We start from the raw sequence: 13499 nt of genomic DNA on the forward strand, positions 1-13499 counted from the left end.
CCCACCAGCTGATGCCTTGGCCGCGCAGGCACCTCCAACAACAGTTGTCCCCCGATGCCCCACCCCCAGTCCTCTGGCCTCTTGGCTATGCAGCTACTTGGTTACACACTGCAGAGGCACAGGGGGACATAAAAGCCATTGTCCTGAGTGCCAGAAGTGAACGAGAGAGAGGGCCTGCCTCAGGCTCCCTGATGAAAACAAGCCCACTGGAAAAGTAAAGGGAATCTCTGCAATAAAGGCACATGAGACCACTGTGATTGTAAGTTGGAGGGACAAGGAGCTCAACTTATCATCAGCTCCCGTTGGATTCTGGAATCTGCCTGAATCTCATGGATCTGGGACTAGCTTACTGAGACTCATTGACTTATAACTGCACACTGCTGCCCACGTTGTCTATTGTGACAGCAGAGACATACCCTGAAGGAGGCCCTTCATTTTTAAGGTGATAGATTAATAACTACCACAAATTGTCATTCTCTAAGCGGTATTTGATGCTATGGTGTTGCTGATTGTATCACTTGGGCTAAGGTGCTGTGATTGATCTCAACAGTTGTCCTTCCTGGTATAATGAAAATGAGATAGCCTCAGAGTCATTAGAGACTCAAAACCTAATGACCAGCTATATTTGGAAGACACCTCTGAGAAGCAATCATTCCATAAGGGTTTTAAATATATCAACAAAGATACTTACAATAAACAACTTCAAAATATCAACCTAGGAACTAAACAAAGGACAATACAAAAAAAAATGAGAAGACATTTAAGCAAGTCACAAACCCAGACTTCCACCCTACAAAAGGCAAATTTTCAGGGAAATGAAGTGGAAAAGTCTGATAATCAACCACCTGGACACCCTAAACTGATAGCACAGGAAGTAACAAAACAGATGAATGAGCCTCTGGAAAAATTCAAAGCAGAAATAATCTCCCAGATAACTACAGAGATGGGGAACACAGTGAGAGACATGATTAGAGACTCTAGAACAGAAACTGATTAAAAAAATAGATGACATCAGAAACATGATGGAAGCCATGAATGCCCAGCATAAGAAAGAAATGGAAACCATGATCGCCCAACATAAGAAAGAAATGGAATCCATGAAACAGATTCAAAAAGATAATCAGGAGATTAAAAACTCCACTGAAAGAATGCAGAGCAGATTACGAGAATCTGAAAATACAATATCAGATATTGAAGACAGGATTGCGGTGAAGGACCATGAAAACAGAGATTTCTGAAAAATAGTAAGGGACCATGAGAAATCAATTCAGCAGCTGCTAGATGATGCAAAGAAGAATAACATAAGACTGATAGGAGTCCATGAAAAAACAGGAGAAAGTACAACTGATATTAAAAAACTGTTCAGAGAAGTAATACAAAACTTCCCAGACAGAGGTGGAGAATTGGACATTCAGATAAGTGAGGCATATAGAACTCTACCTAGCCACGATCAAAAAAAATCTATACCTACACTCCAAATCAGGCCGCTACAGACAGGCAGGTCTGTGTACGCCCTGCCGAGGTCCTGAGTCACACAGAACATGCCAAATCAGCCCGCTGCAGACAGGCAGGATTGCCTATGCCCTACCGAGGTCTGCAGTTGCCCGGAATATGCCGAATCACCCCACGGCACACAGGAAGGTCTGTGCATGCCCTACCGAGGTCCTGAGTCACACGGAAGACACCAAATCATGCCGCTGCAGACAGGCAGCCACCTGGCTCCACACTACAAAGATGCAGAGGACACCAGACCACCAGACCAAGACACTAAGTCCGGCTGTTCCCGGCCCAGAGGTAGGGGCTTCTGAGCCGTCGTCCCACTGCTCCTGGTCCAGAGGAAGGGGCTTCCAGGTCACCATCACTCCCGCTGCTCCCAGCCCAGAGGAAAGTGCTTTTGGGCCACCTTCTGTCCGGCTGCTCCTGGCTCAGAGGAAGGGGCTTCTGGGCCACCATCCCTCCCACTGCTCCCGGCCCAGAGGGAGGGGATTCTGAGCCACCATCCCACTGCTCCTGGTCCAGAGGAAGGGGCTTCTGGGCCACCATCCCTCCGGCTGCTCCCAGCCCACAGGAAAGGGCTTTTGGGTCACAATCCCTACCGCTGCTCCCGGCCCCTGTCCCACCTCACCCAGTTCAGAGGAGGTAATCCGTGGAGGCGCTAACAGCCCCCCGCCCCAGTCGAAATGAGAAAACATGTAAATAAGTCTCAAAACCAGACTTCCAGATCACCTACAGCAACCCCAAAGGGAAATGAGATGGAACACTCTGATACTCAACCACCTGGACCCACTGAACTGGCAACAAAAGGGGATCTGGAAAAAATGAAATCAGAAATAATTTCTCAGATAACAAGAGAAATTGTGCCCCTAGTGCAAGACATGATTAATAAATCTAGAGAGGAGCTCAGGAACATGATGGAATCTCAACATAAGAAACAAATGGATTTTGGATACAATTCCCTTATCAGATATGTATTTTGTGAAAGTATACTTTCTAAAGAAACCATATTTTAGAGGATGCTGAGGATCAAATACAGGGCCTTGGACACGCAAAGTACGTGCTCTACAACCTAGCTATACCCCCAGTCCCAAAAAGCCATTTTTAATTATAAAATTTATAAGAATACAAACTTTTCCAAGTATTAGAATTACCAAAAGAGTAAAAGAAACAAATTATATCATGAAAGAATTAAATTATAAAAATAAAATACAGGGCCAGGGATTTAGCTCAGTGGTTTCACCACCTGCTGCACAAGCACAAGGACCCGAGTTCAATCCCTGGTACCAAAAAAATAAAAAAATAAAATACAGAGTCTGCCAAAAAAAATGTACACACACTTCAGGAAAAGAAAAACTTGCACAAGGTGCACATCTTCCTGATTTAACACCTGCAAACTTTTATCTATGGGAGACCCTAGAGAATGTCATATATCACAGAAAACCTACTGCACTGCCGGCCCTTAGAGAAGAAATTGAAAATGCACGTTCAGCAATCTCAATGGACACTTTGACCAAGGTTACCCGAGTAGCAGTTTGCCATACTAATAAATGTCTGGAAGCTGATGGCCACCACTTTGAGCACCTCTTATAATTGCAGAAGCTAAAGGTAACTTGTATTAATCTCATGATGTCTCCATAAGTTTAGTATTAAAATGTTTATACAAGGTTTTCTTTTCCTGAAGTGTGTATACACTTTTTTGGCAGACTATATATAAAAAATGACAGAATGAAGGCCAAATATGGCTATCATATTTAAAAAAAGAAAATGTGTTTACATTTCTACTTACAAATAAAAAAAGATCACCAAGCAAAAACCCAGAAGTGGTGGTGTATGCCTGTAATCCCAGTACTCTGGGAAGTTGAGGTGGAGAATCACAAGCTTGAACTCAGCATGGGCAACTTAGTGACTTAGTGAGACCTGGTTTCAAAAATTTAAAGAGAGAAAACTAGAAGTGTAGCTCAGTGTGAAGACCTTGGGTTCAATGCCCAGTACTGCAAAATCAATGTCTAAAACAAAGTAATTCACAAAGGCTAAAAATAAAAGGACAGACAAAAACCAGATAAATGGAAGTAAAACAAAAACAGAGGTTGCAATCTTAGTATAATGCAAAAGGAATTTGTCAAGAGCAAAGCAAAAATAATAATTCATTAAAAAAACGCAAAAGCCTCAATGTAAAAATGGACAAAGAATTTGAATAGTCCTCCAAAGAAGATACATAAACACATGAAAAGATACTTCACATCATTAGTATTAGGGAAATGCAAATTAAATCCACAATGAGATACTATTTTGTACTCCATGTTGTGAGTTGTATGTGGCCCAGAAATTTACACATTGAAGACCCAGCCCCAATGTGATTATATTTGGAGACAGAATTTTAAGGAAGTGAAGTTAGAGGAGGTAACAGAAGCAGGACCTTGATCCAATAAGATTATGTCTGAGACACCGCCTGCCTCGCAAGTGCAAGGACCCGAGTTCAATCCCTGGTGCTAAAAAAAAAAAAAAAAAAAAAGATTATGTCTGAGAGACCAGAATTTTTCTCTCCTGCTGCACAGAGAAGAGGTCAGGTGAATAATTATCAACACAATGGCCAGCTACAGGCCAGAACAAGATCCTGTATCAGAAGTCAAACCATCCACCAACTTGAACTTGGATTTTGCAGCCTCTAGAACTGTGAAAAATAAATTCCTTTAGTTTAAGCCACCCAGCCTATGATGCTTTGTTATGTGAGCTTTAGCTGACTGGTACATTTTAGAATAGCTATAATATAGATAATATAATTGGGGTTATGGGACCAGTCCCCTCCACTCACCTGAACCTGAACAACACTCCAGGGCCACCTCCACCCCTAGACTTGTCCTAAGGCAGAGATAAGAAAAGCAAAGACTCCTGAGCCTGCCTCAGAAAATTTCAAAATTCCAAACCAGGATGCATGCACACCAATGACCTGAAGCAACCTTTCTTCATTGGGAGTCCATGCATATAGACTGCATCTCATAATTATAACAGAGTGAGCTGTGGTAAAGCACAGTGCATCACATGCAGCTGACATGACTCAGCACACTGTCAGTCATGCTCTGGAAGACACCAATGCAAGGTGCCCACAAACCAGCACAGCATTTTAAACCCCTACATCTTATGCTTGGCACTTCTACCATTTTTCTTTCTCAGGTATGAGCCCACTCGCTCTGAGAATACTGGTGAATGGATTAAGAAAATGTGGTATATCCATACAAAAAAAGATCATTCAGCAATAAAAAAAAAGAAAAGAAACAAATGGAATCCATAAAACAGATGCAAATAGATTTCCAGGACATGAAAAACTCCACTGAAAGTCTACACAGCAGAATGAGCCAAAGTGAGGACAGAATTTCAGATACAGAAGAGAAGATTGCAATTAGTGACCAGGAAAAGAAAAATTGCTTCAAAATTATAAGGGAACACGAGAAATCAATCCAGCAGCTGCTAGATGATGCAAAGAAGAATAACATAAGACTGATTGGGCTCAATGAAGAAACAGGAGAGAGTGCAGATGACATAAAAAACTCTTCACAGAAATAATGGCAGAAAACTTCCCAAGCAGGGGAAAAGAGCTTGACATACAGATAAGTGAGGCATATAGGACTCCAAATAGGCTTGATCAAAAAAAATCTACACATAGGCATATAATTGTTAAGATTCCAGGAACTCAACAGAAGAACAAAGTTCTACAAGCAATCAGAGAAAAGAAACAAATGACATACAAAGGAAAGCCCATCAGAATCACAGCAGACTTCTCAATGCAAACCATCAAGGCAAGAAGAGCTTGGAGTGACATGTTGCAAGCCCTAAAAGAAAACAGCCTCCAAACTAGATTGATATACCCTGCAAAACTATCTTTCAAAATGGATGGAGAAATAAGATACTTTCATGACAAAGAGCACCTTAGGAACTTCATGAATACCAAACCAGCACTCCAAAAAATTTTATACAATATCCTAGGAACAGACATTGAGGATCACAACCACAGGAAGCAAAGCAGAATGAACCCATCTGGCATGACAAGAAATTAAATGTAAAGGGGGAGAACCCAACAGAAAGAAAACGTCATGGCAATGACAAGTCAATACGTTTCAGTTATAACCATCAATGTTAATGGTCTCAATTCACCAATCAAAAGAAATAGACTGGCAGAATGGGTCAAGAAGCAAAATCCAACAATATGCTGCATACAAGAAACACACTTAATTCAAAAGGAAACTCATAGACTGAAAGTTAAAGGATGGAAAACAATACTCCATGTGACTGGAACCAGGAAAAAAACCAGGAGTAGCTATCCTCTTGGCAGATAAGGTAGATTTCAAACCAACACTGATTAAGAGAGATGAAGAAGGACACTACATCCTTGGAAAGGGAAGAATCCAAGAGGAAGAGATGACAATCATAAATATCTATGCACCAAACACTAGTGCACCCAACTATATAAAACAAATACTAACGGACATGAAAAGTCATATATGCACTAATACAATTGTAGTGGGGGACCTCAACATCCCACTGTCACAAATACATAGATCAACTAGACTAAAAATAAGTAATGAAATACTAGAACTCAATCGAACTCTTGAACAAATGAACTTAACAGATGTTTACAAAGTCTTCCACCCCACAAAATTAGAATACACATTCTTCTCAGCTGCACATGGGTCATTCTCAAAAATAGACCACATACTCACACATAGAACATGTTTAAGTAAGTGCAAAGGAATTGAAGTTATCCCCTGTATATTATCAGACCATAGTGTGATGAAATTGGAGATCCATAGCAAAAGAAACTGGAAAAATTTCATAAACACATGGAAATTGAACAACACACTACTGAATAACCAATGGGTCACAGAGGAAATTAAAGAAGAAATCAGACAGTTCTTTCAATTAAATGACAATGACAATACAACATATCGGAATCTATGGGACACAGTGAAAGCAATCTTATAAGGGAAATTCATACCAGTGAATGCACACATTAGGAAAACAGAACCAGCCCAATTAAACAACCTGCTGCTGCAACTCAAGCTTCTAGAAAAAGAAGAGCAGGACAACCCCAGAGCTCATACAACGGAGGAAATTATAATGATCAGAGGAGAAATCAATGCAATGGAGACTAAGAGAACGATACAAAAAAATCAATGAAGCCAAGAGTTGGTTCTTTGACAGAATCAACAAAATTGACAAACCTTTAGCCAACCTTGTCAGAAAAAGGAAAGAAAAGGCCCAAATCCATGCAATTAGGAATGAAAAGGGTGAAATTACAACAGACTCAGCAGAAATACAGAGGCTCATCAATACCTACTTCCAGAACCTATAAGCCAATAAGATGGACAACACAGAAGAAATGGACAGATTCCTAGATACATAGGAATTACCAAAGTTGAACGAAGAAAACCTAAAAATTCTGAACAACCCAATATCAACCAATGAAATTGAAAATGTAATTAAAAACTTATCATCAGGCCTGGGCCCTGATGGCTTCACTGCTGAATTCTACAAGACATTTAGAGAGGAACTGCTGCCACTACTCTTTAAACTCTTCAATGAAATTGAAAGGGAAGCAATATTCCCAAATTCATTCCTGGAAGCAAGCATCACCTTGATCCCCAAAGCAGAAAAAGACCCAACTGAAAAAGAGAACTATAGGCCAGTCTCACTAATGAACATAGATGCAAAAATCCTTAATAAGATAATGGCAAACAGAATGCAAAAGATCATCAAAAAGATCATACACCCTGATCAAGTGGGATTCATACCAGGGATGCAGAGATGGTTCAATATACACAAATAAATCAATGCAATACACTACATAAATAGAGCCAAGGACAAAAACCATATGATTATCTCAATAGATGCAGAAAAAGCATTTGACAAAATCCAACACACATTCAGGATAGAAACCCTACAAAAAATTGAAATAGATGGTCTCTACCTCAAACTAATAGAAGCCATCTATGGAAAACCAACAGCCAATATCATACTAAATGGTCAAAAACTGAAATCCTTCACACTAAAGTCAAGAACAAGATAAGGATATCCACTATCACCACTCTTGTTCAATATAGTACTGGAAACATTAGCCACGGCAATTAGACAAGAGAAAGAAATAAAAGGAATAAAGATAGGAAATGAAGAAGTCAAATTGTCATTATTTGCAGATGACATGATACTCTATATAGAAGACCCCAAGAACTCCACCAAAAGTCTTCTAGATTTAATAACCAAATTCAGTCAAGTAGCTGGTTACAAGGTCAACACTCAAAAATCAATAGCTTTCCTCTACACCAATGACAGACTCACTGAGAGAGAAACAGGGCAAATAATTCCTTTCACAATAGCATCCAAAAAACTGAAATACCTAGGAATCATCCTAATGAAAGAAATCAAAGACCTCTTCTCTGAAAACTATGGCACTCTGAAAAGAGAGATTGAAGATGATATCAGAAAATGGACAGACATCCCCTGCTCCTGGATAGGAAGGATTAATATAGTGAAAACGGCCATACTTCCAAAACTGCTATATAGATTCAATGCAATTCCAATTGAGATCCCAGCAGCATACTTCATGGACCTCGAGAAAACAATCCAAAAATTCATTTGGAACAAGAAGAGACCCAGAATAGCAAAAGCAATTCTAGGTAACAGAGACATGGCAGGGGGTATCACAATCCCCAACCTGCAACTATACTACAAAGCTACTGTGAAAAAAACAGCATGGTACTGGCAAAGAAACAGACTTGAGGACCAATGGAACAGATTAGAAGATGCAGAAACAATGCCAGACACACTCAGCCATTTCATTTTCGACAAAGAAGCAAAACATCCTCACTGGAGGAAAGATAGCCTCTTTAATAAATGGTGCTGGAAAAATTGGGCTTCAACTTGCCAAAGATTAAAACTAGACCTGTATCTCTCACCATGCACTAAACTAAAATCAAAATGGATTAAAGATCTAAATATTAAAATAGAAACTCTGAACCAGTTGGAACAGAGGTTAGGTAGAACCCTTGAAGACATTGGTGTAGGAAAAGATTTTATGAACAAAACCTCAGTTGCCTGTGAACTAGCACAAACAATCAACAAGTGGGATCTCTTCTTATTAAAAGGCTTCTGCACAGCAAGAGAAACCACCAGCAATGTGAAGAGACAACCCACAATGTGGGAAAAAAATCTTCACCTGCTCTTCCTCAGACAAAGGTCTACTATCTCAAATCTATAAAGAACTTAAAAAGATCAGACCTCCCAAATTTAAAGACCCAATCTGATAATGGTCATCTGAAATGAACAGACATTTCTCAGACAAAGAAGTAGAAATAGCAAATAAATACATGAAAAAATGTTCAACATCACTGGGCATTCAAGAGATGCAGATGAAAACAACCCTGAGATTCCACTTCACTCCAGAAAGAACGGCTGCTATCATGAAATCAACCAATAACAAATACTGGTGGAGCTGTGGGGAAAGAGGAACCCTGCTCCACTGCTGCTGGGAGTGTAGACTGGTGCAACCACTGTGGAAATCAGTATGGAGATACCTCAAAGAACTAGGACTGGAAGTCCCATTTGACCCTGCTATTCCACTGCTGGGGATCTTCCCCAAAGAATTAAAAGAATCATACCACAGTGATATATGTGCACCCATGTTCATAGCAGCACAGTTTGTGATAGCTAAAACTTGCAAACAGCCCAAATGCCCATCAACTGGAGACTGGATAAAGAAAATGTGGTTTTTTTATAAAATGGAGTACTACTCAGCCATAAAAAATGAGAAATGAGAGACATTTATAGCTAAGTGGATGCACATTGAGGCGATACTCTTAAGTGTAATAAATAGGACACACATGAATAAATACTGAATAGTTTCTCTGGTGTGAGAAACTGAAAGTGTAAATAAGGACTAGATGTATAATAAGTAATGTGAAATAGGAAGAAAAGGGGCAAAGGGGAAGGAAGTGGGAGGGCTAGGGGAAAGGATAGAAGAGAATGGGATTAATATGAGAAAATGGAAAAATAGGAACAAAATCTTTGTAAATTGGGAGGAATGGAGGGGTTGAAGGGAGGGCTGAGCAAGGATGAAAAATAAGAACCAAGAGAGACTATGTAAAGGTGCAAATTTCCAATGATGAATCTCATTATATTGCATACCTAAAATGTACCATTGATTAGAATGAGTAATCAATAATGCAAAATAGGAAGAAAAGGTCCAAAGCGGTAGGGGTAGTGGAAGGGGCAGGGGAAAGGAAAGAAGGGAAAGGAAAAATGATGAGAAATGGAAAAAATGGAAATAAAGTCTTTGTAAATAGGGAAGAGTGGAGGGGGTGAAGGAAGGGCTAGGAATGGGGAAAAAATAAGAACCAAGCTGCATTATGCAAAGTACAATTCCCAATGAGAAATGTAATTGTGTTGTATACCTACAATGTACCAATAAAAGAATTTAATTTAAAAAATTTTTAAAAATAAAAGAAAAATCGTTAACGCAAGTCATAAAAAAAAAGAATGTTCTTGTTGGTTTGATTATGGCCTACCAGTTGCTATTCTGTGAAATCCTTTCCTGAGTGCTATTCAAATGTGTTTTTAGGTGGCAGGGACCTGGGTTGGGCTTCAGGCTGCTGTCTAGGTACCTGGTGCATTGCTCCATCTGATGGTATCATCCTGCTGTGACAGGCGACTAGGAAGCAAGATGCAAGTTTTCTTGGAAGACATGTCAATGAAAGGACATATATTCTTAGGCAGTTTGGAATGCACTGACATCCAGCAGCATTGTCCTTTTCTTGGGCTTTCATTATCCAGTTGTATAAATGTTGGGCTACTTTGCAAAGGAAATCCAGACTTCACCTGTCTTTTTTGAACATTTAGATATAGTATTACTGTTACCAATTGGGCCACCTTCTCTCATCTGGCAGCTGACAGTTGGCTGCTCCAATTGTAGTTCCCCTGGCACTGCCTGGGCAGCACAGGACCTCCCCTGGGTGCAGCAGCAGTGGGGCAGCCACTGGTCCTTCTCTCGGGTGCTTTCTAAGGGGGTCTGGTAGGAGTGTGGTTGGCTTAGGGAGGGCATACCTCCCAGGTCTGTGTGTATATTTCAGCTGCTTACTGTTCCACCTGAGCTTCTCAAAGGCTGTCAGACTTCTGAGCGGACTGGAGGTGGGGGGTGGCATGGTCTCAGTATAAACTGGAAAGTTGATCTTGCATGTTTTAAGGGTTGTCTCTCTTCCTGACTGAGTTCATTTGAAGAATGGAAAACCTGTGGGATAACCTTGCTTTAGTCCATAGGACTAACAGTTTAGTCATTTGGGATGATGAGACAGAGGAGCATATCTATCCAGGGAGTTCTGACGCACTTCAGGAGGGTGGGCTGTCCCAGATCAGCACAGCAGGTAGCTCCCTGGGCAGGGTGTAGCATGGGCCCTGATGCAGGCTGGTGGGCAGTAACAGATGAGTGGGCCAGATCAGAGACTGTGCTCCTGGTGGGTTGTGGTGATGGCACCTCGGAGGAAAGGCCCCAAGGAACTGCATGGGCTGTGGCCGGATAGAAAATGGGTCCTTTTTTTTTTTAATGATCTTTAAATACTGTTTTTCACACTGTTCTCTTGGTACTTTTTTAAAGCTTAAGTCAGCATTGTCTTCCAGTATTAAAGGCATCCCTCACCTCTGCATTGAACTTATATGTCAATATAAAGGAATGGACTATCCATTCTGAGCCAGTTCAATTAGGTGTAAATTCATACTATTTTAATTTTTTATGCAATCTGATGAGTAGATGAGCTCAGATTTAAAATTCTTAAAGGCACGTTTATTGTAACAAATTGTTATGTATTAATACTGCAGTTTTCAATAAAGGTTGACTTGTGTTGCAAAAAAAAAAAAAGTAAAATTAAAGAAAAGACAAAGCCTTTGAAAATTCAAGCAAAAGAGTAGAAATGTAAATTTTTAAAAATTATTTGGAAGGTAATGAAGATCTCCTGGAAAGTAGGACAAACAGATCAAGGTTATAAAAATGAGCAAAAACAATTTTTTAAACTTATTCTTTAAGATATCCATTATCTGGGTCAGGGATTTAGCTCAGTGGTTCTGCCTCCTTGAAAGTTCAATGATATTGGATTATTTCCAAGGTTCTTGCCTTGAAAGTGCAAGGTCCGGAGTTCAATTCCTGGTACAAAAAAAAAAAAAAAAAAAGATATCCATTATCTAACTAATAGAGTTCCAGAAAGAGAGAAAACAAAAGTAACTCATCAAATAAATAATTCAAAAAATGTTTCTAGAATAGAAGGATCTATCCCAGATTTTAAAAACAAACTAAAGAACTCAGAATGATTTTTTTAAAGATTCACACTCCAAGATACTTCACTGTGAAATTTAGAACACTGACGACAAACATCAAAAAAGAACTAGAAAAGGAAAAAAATTAAGCATATCTCTAACATAATAAATATATGCATACTTTGTACAAGGCATGGGAAATGGAATACCATATCTCAACAACAAAGCTAGAATCTAAAATATAAGGAATCAATGTTTTGAGTATTCTGAAGATACATTTTCAATACAGAATGCCATATCAAACAAAATCATTAATCAACTATGAAGGTAAAATACAGATATTTTCACACATGCAAAAATAGCATAGGACTTTATTTCTCAGTCTTTCTTAAGCAGCTATTGTAGAATTTTTTACTAGTGCATATTAGTTCTACAGAATAATGAGTTTTGTTGTGGCATATTCGTACATGTGTATAGCGTATTTTGATCACCCCCACACACATTATCTCCTCCTCCTTTCCTCTCCCCTGTCTTAATCTCCCTCCTCTTCTCTAATAATCTCCTTTCTATTTTCATGTCATCTCTCCTGTTTATTTTTTTTTCTAGATTCTTCATACAAGAGTCTTTTTCTCATAGCATGACAGTCTCTAGCTCCATTCATTTTTCTGCAAATGACATGATTTCATTTTCTTTAGGCTGAATATTTCCAATGTATATACATAGCACATTTTCTTTATCCATTTACCTGTTGATCAGCACCTAGGCCAGTGATGGTGAACCTTTTAGAGCTTTCAATGATACAAACAGCCCACTGCAGCACACGTACCACAGGTCCACCACCACTGACCTAGAATGATTCCATAGCTTGGTTATTGTGAATTGCGCTGCAGTAAACATGAGTATGTGAATATCTCTACACTATGCTTACCTTAATTCTCTCAGGTAGATACTGTGTGGTGTTACAGTTGGTAGTTCTATTTTTAGTTTTTTGAGGAAACTCCATACTGATTTCCATAATTGCTGTACTAATTTCCATTCCCACCAACAATGAAAAATTTGTAAAACAAAGGTATGAACAATAGCAAAGGAACACATAGGAACCAGAATCAATTTAATATCATGATGGCAGCAACAGAAGGCAACTTTCAGTGCACAATTCAGAAATCCTAATTTTAAAATAGAAAAATAGACATATTAAATAATTAATTCAAAAAGTCCTTTTATCACAGTACAAGGGATTCATCCCAGGGCCTCACAACTGCTATGTAAGGACTGTAGTACCGAGCTACATCTCCATCCCTTTTGTAAAATTTATTTTGAAACAAAGTCTTGCTAAGTTTCCTAGGTTGGTCTCAAATTTGTGACACCTGTGGCTCAGTCCACTAAGTAGCTGGGATTACAGGTGTGCATCACCTTGCTTAGAAAAAGTCTTTTGACAAAGTTGGAAAATAAAATCATCCCTTCTCGAAGGTAACAAACACTACACTGAATTATAGAATATGCAAAATGTCTCTTCAAGTATGAGAGAATTTTCATTATTTCTGAACCAGGAAATATTGACAGTTTATTGTTTTCTCCAACTATTTGAACATTTTTTATTTATCTTCCATATATTTTTCTGGCTTCAAAAGTTGCTATGTGAGACTAGGGATTACAACTCATCCTTTATTGTAGCTCTACAAGTCCTCAACATATAGTAAGAGCTCAATAAC

Source organism: Heterocephalus glaber, unplaced genomic scaffold (assembly GCF_053883595.1).
Source record: "Heterocephalus glaber isolate CG9 unplaced genomic scaffold, H.glaber_assembly_v1.0 deba00000901, whole genome shotgun sequence".
NCBI classification, from domain to species: domain Eukaryota; kingdom Metazoa; phylum Chordata; class Mammalia; order Rodentia; family Bathyergidae; genus Heterocephalus; species Heterocephalus glaber.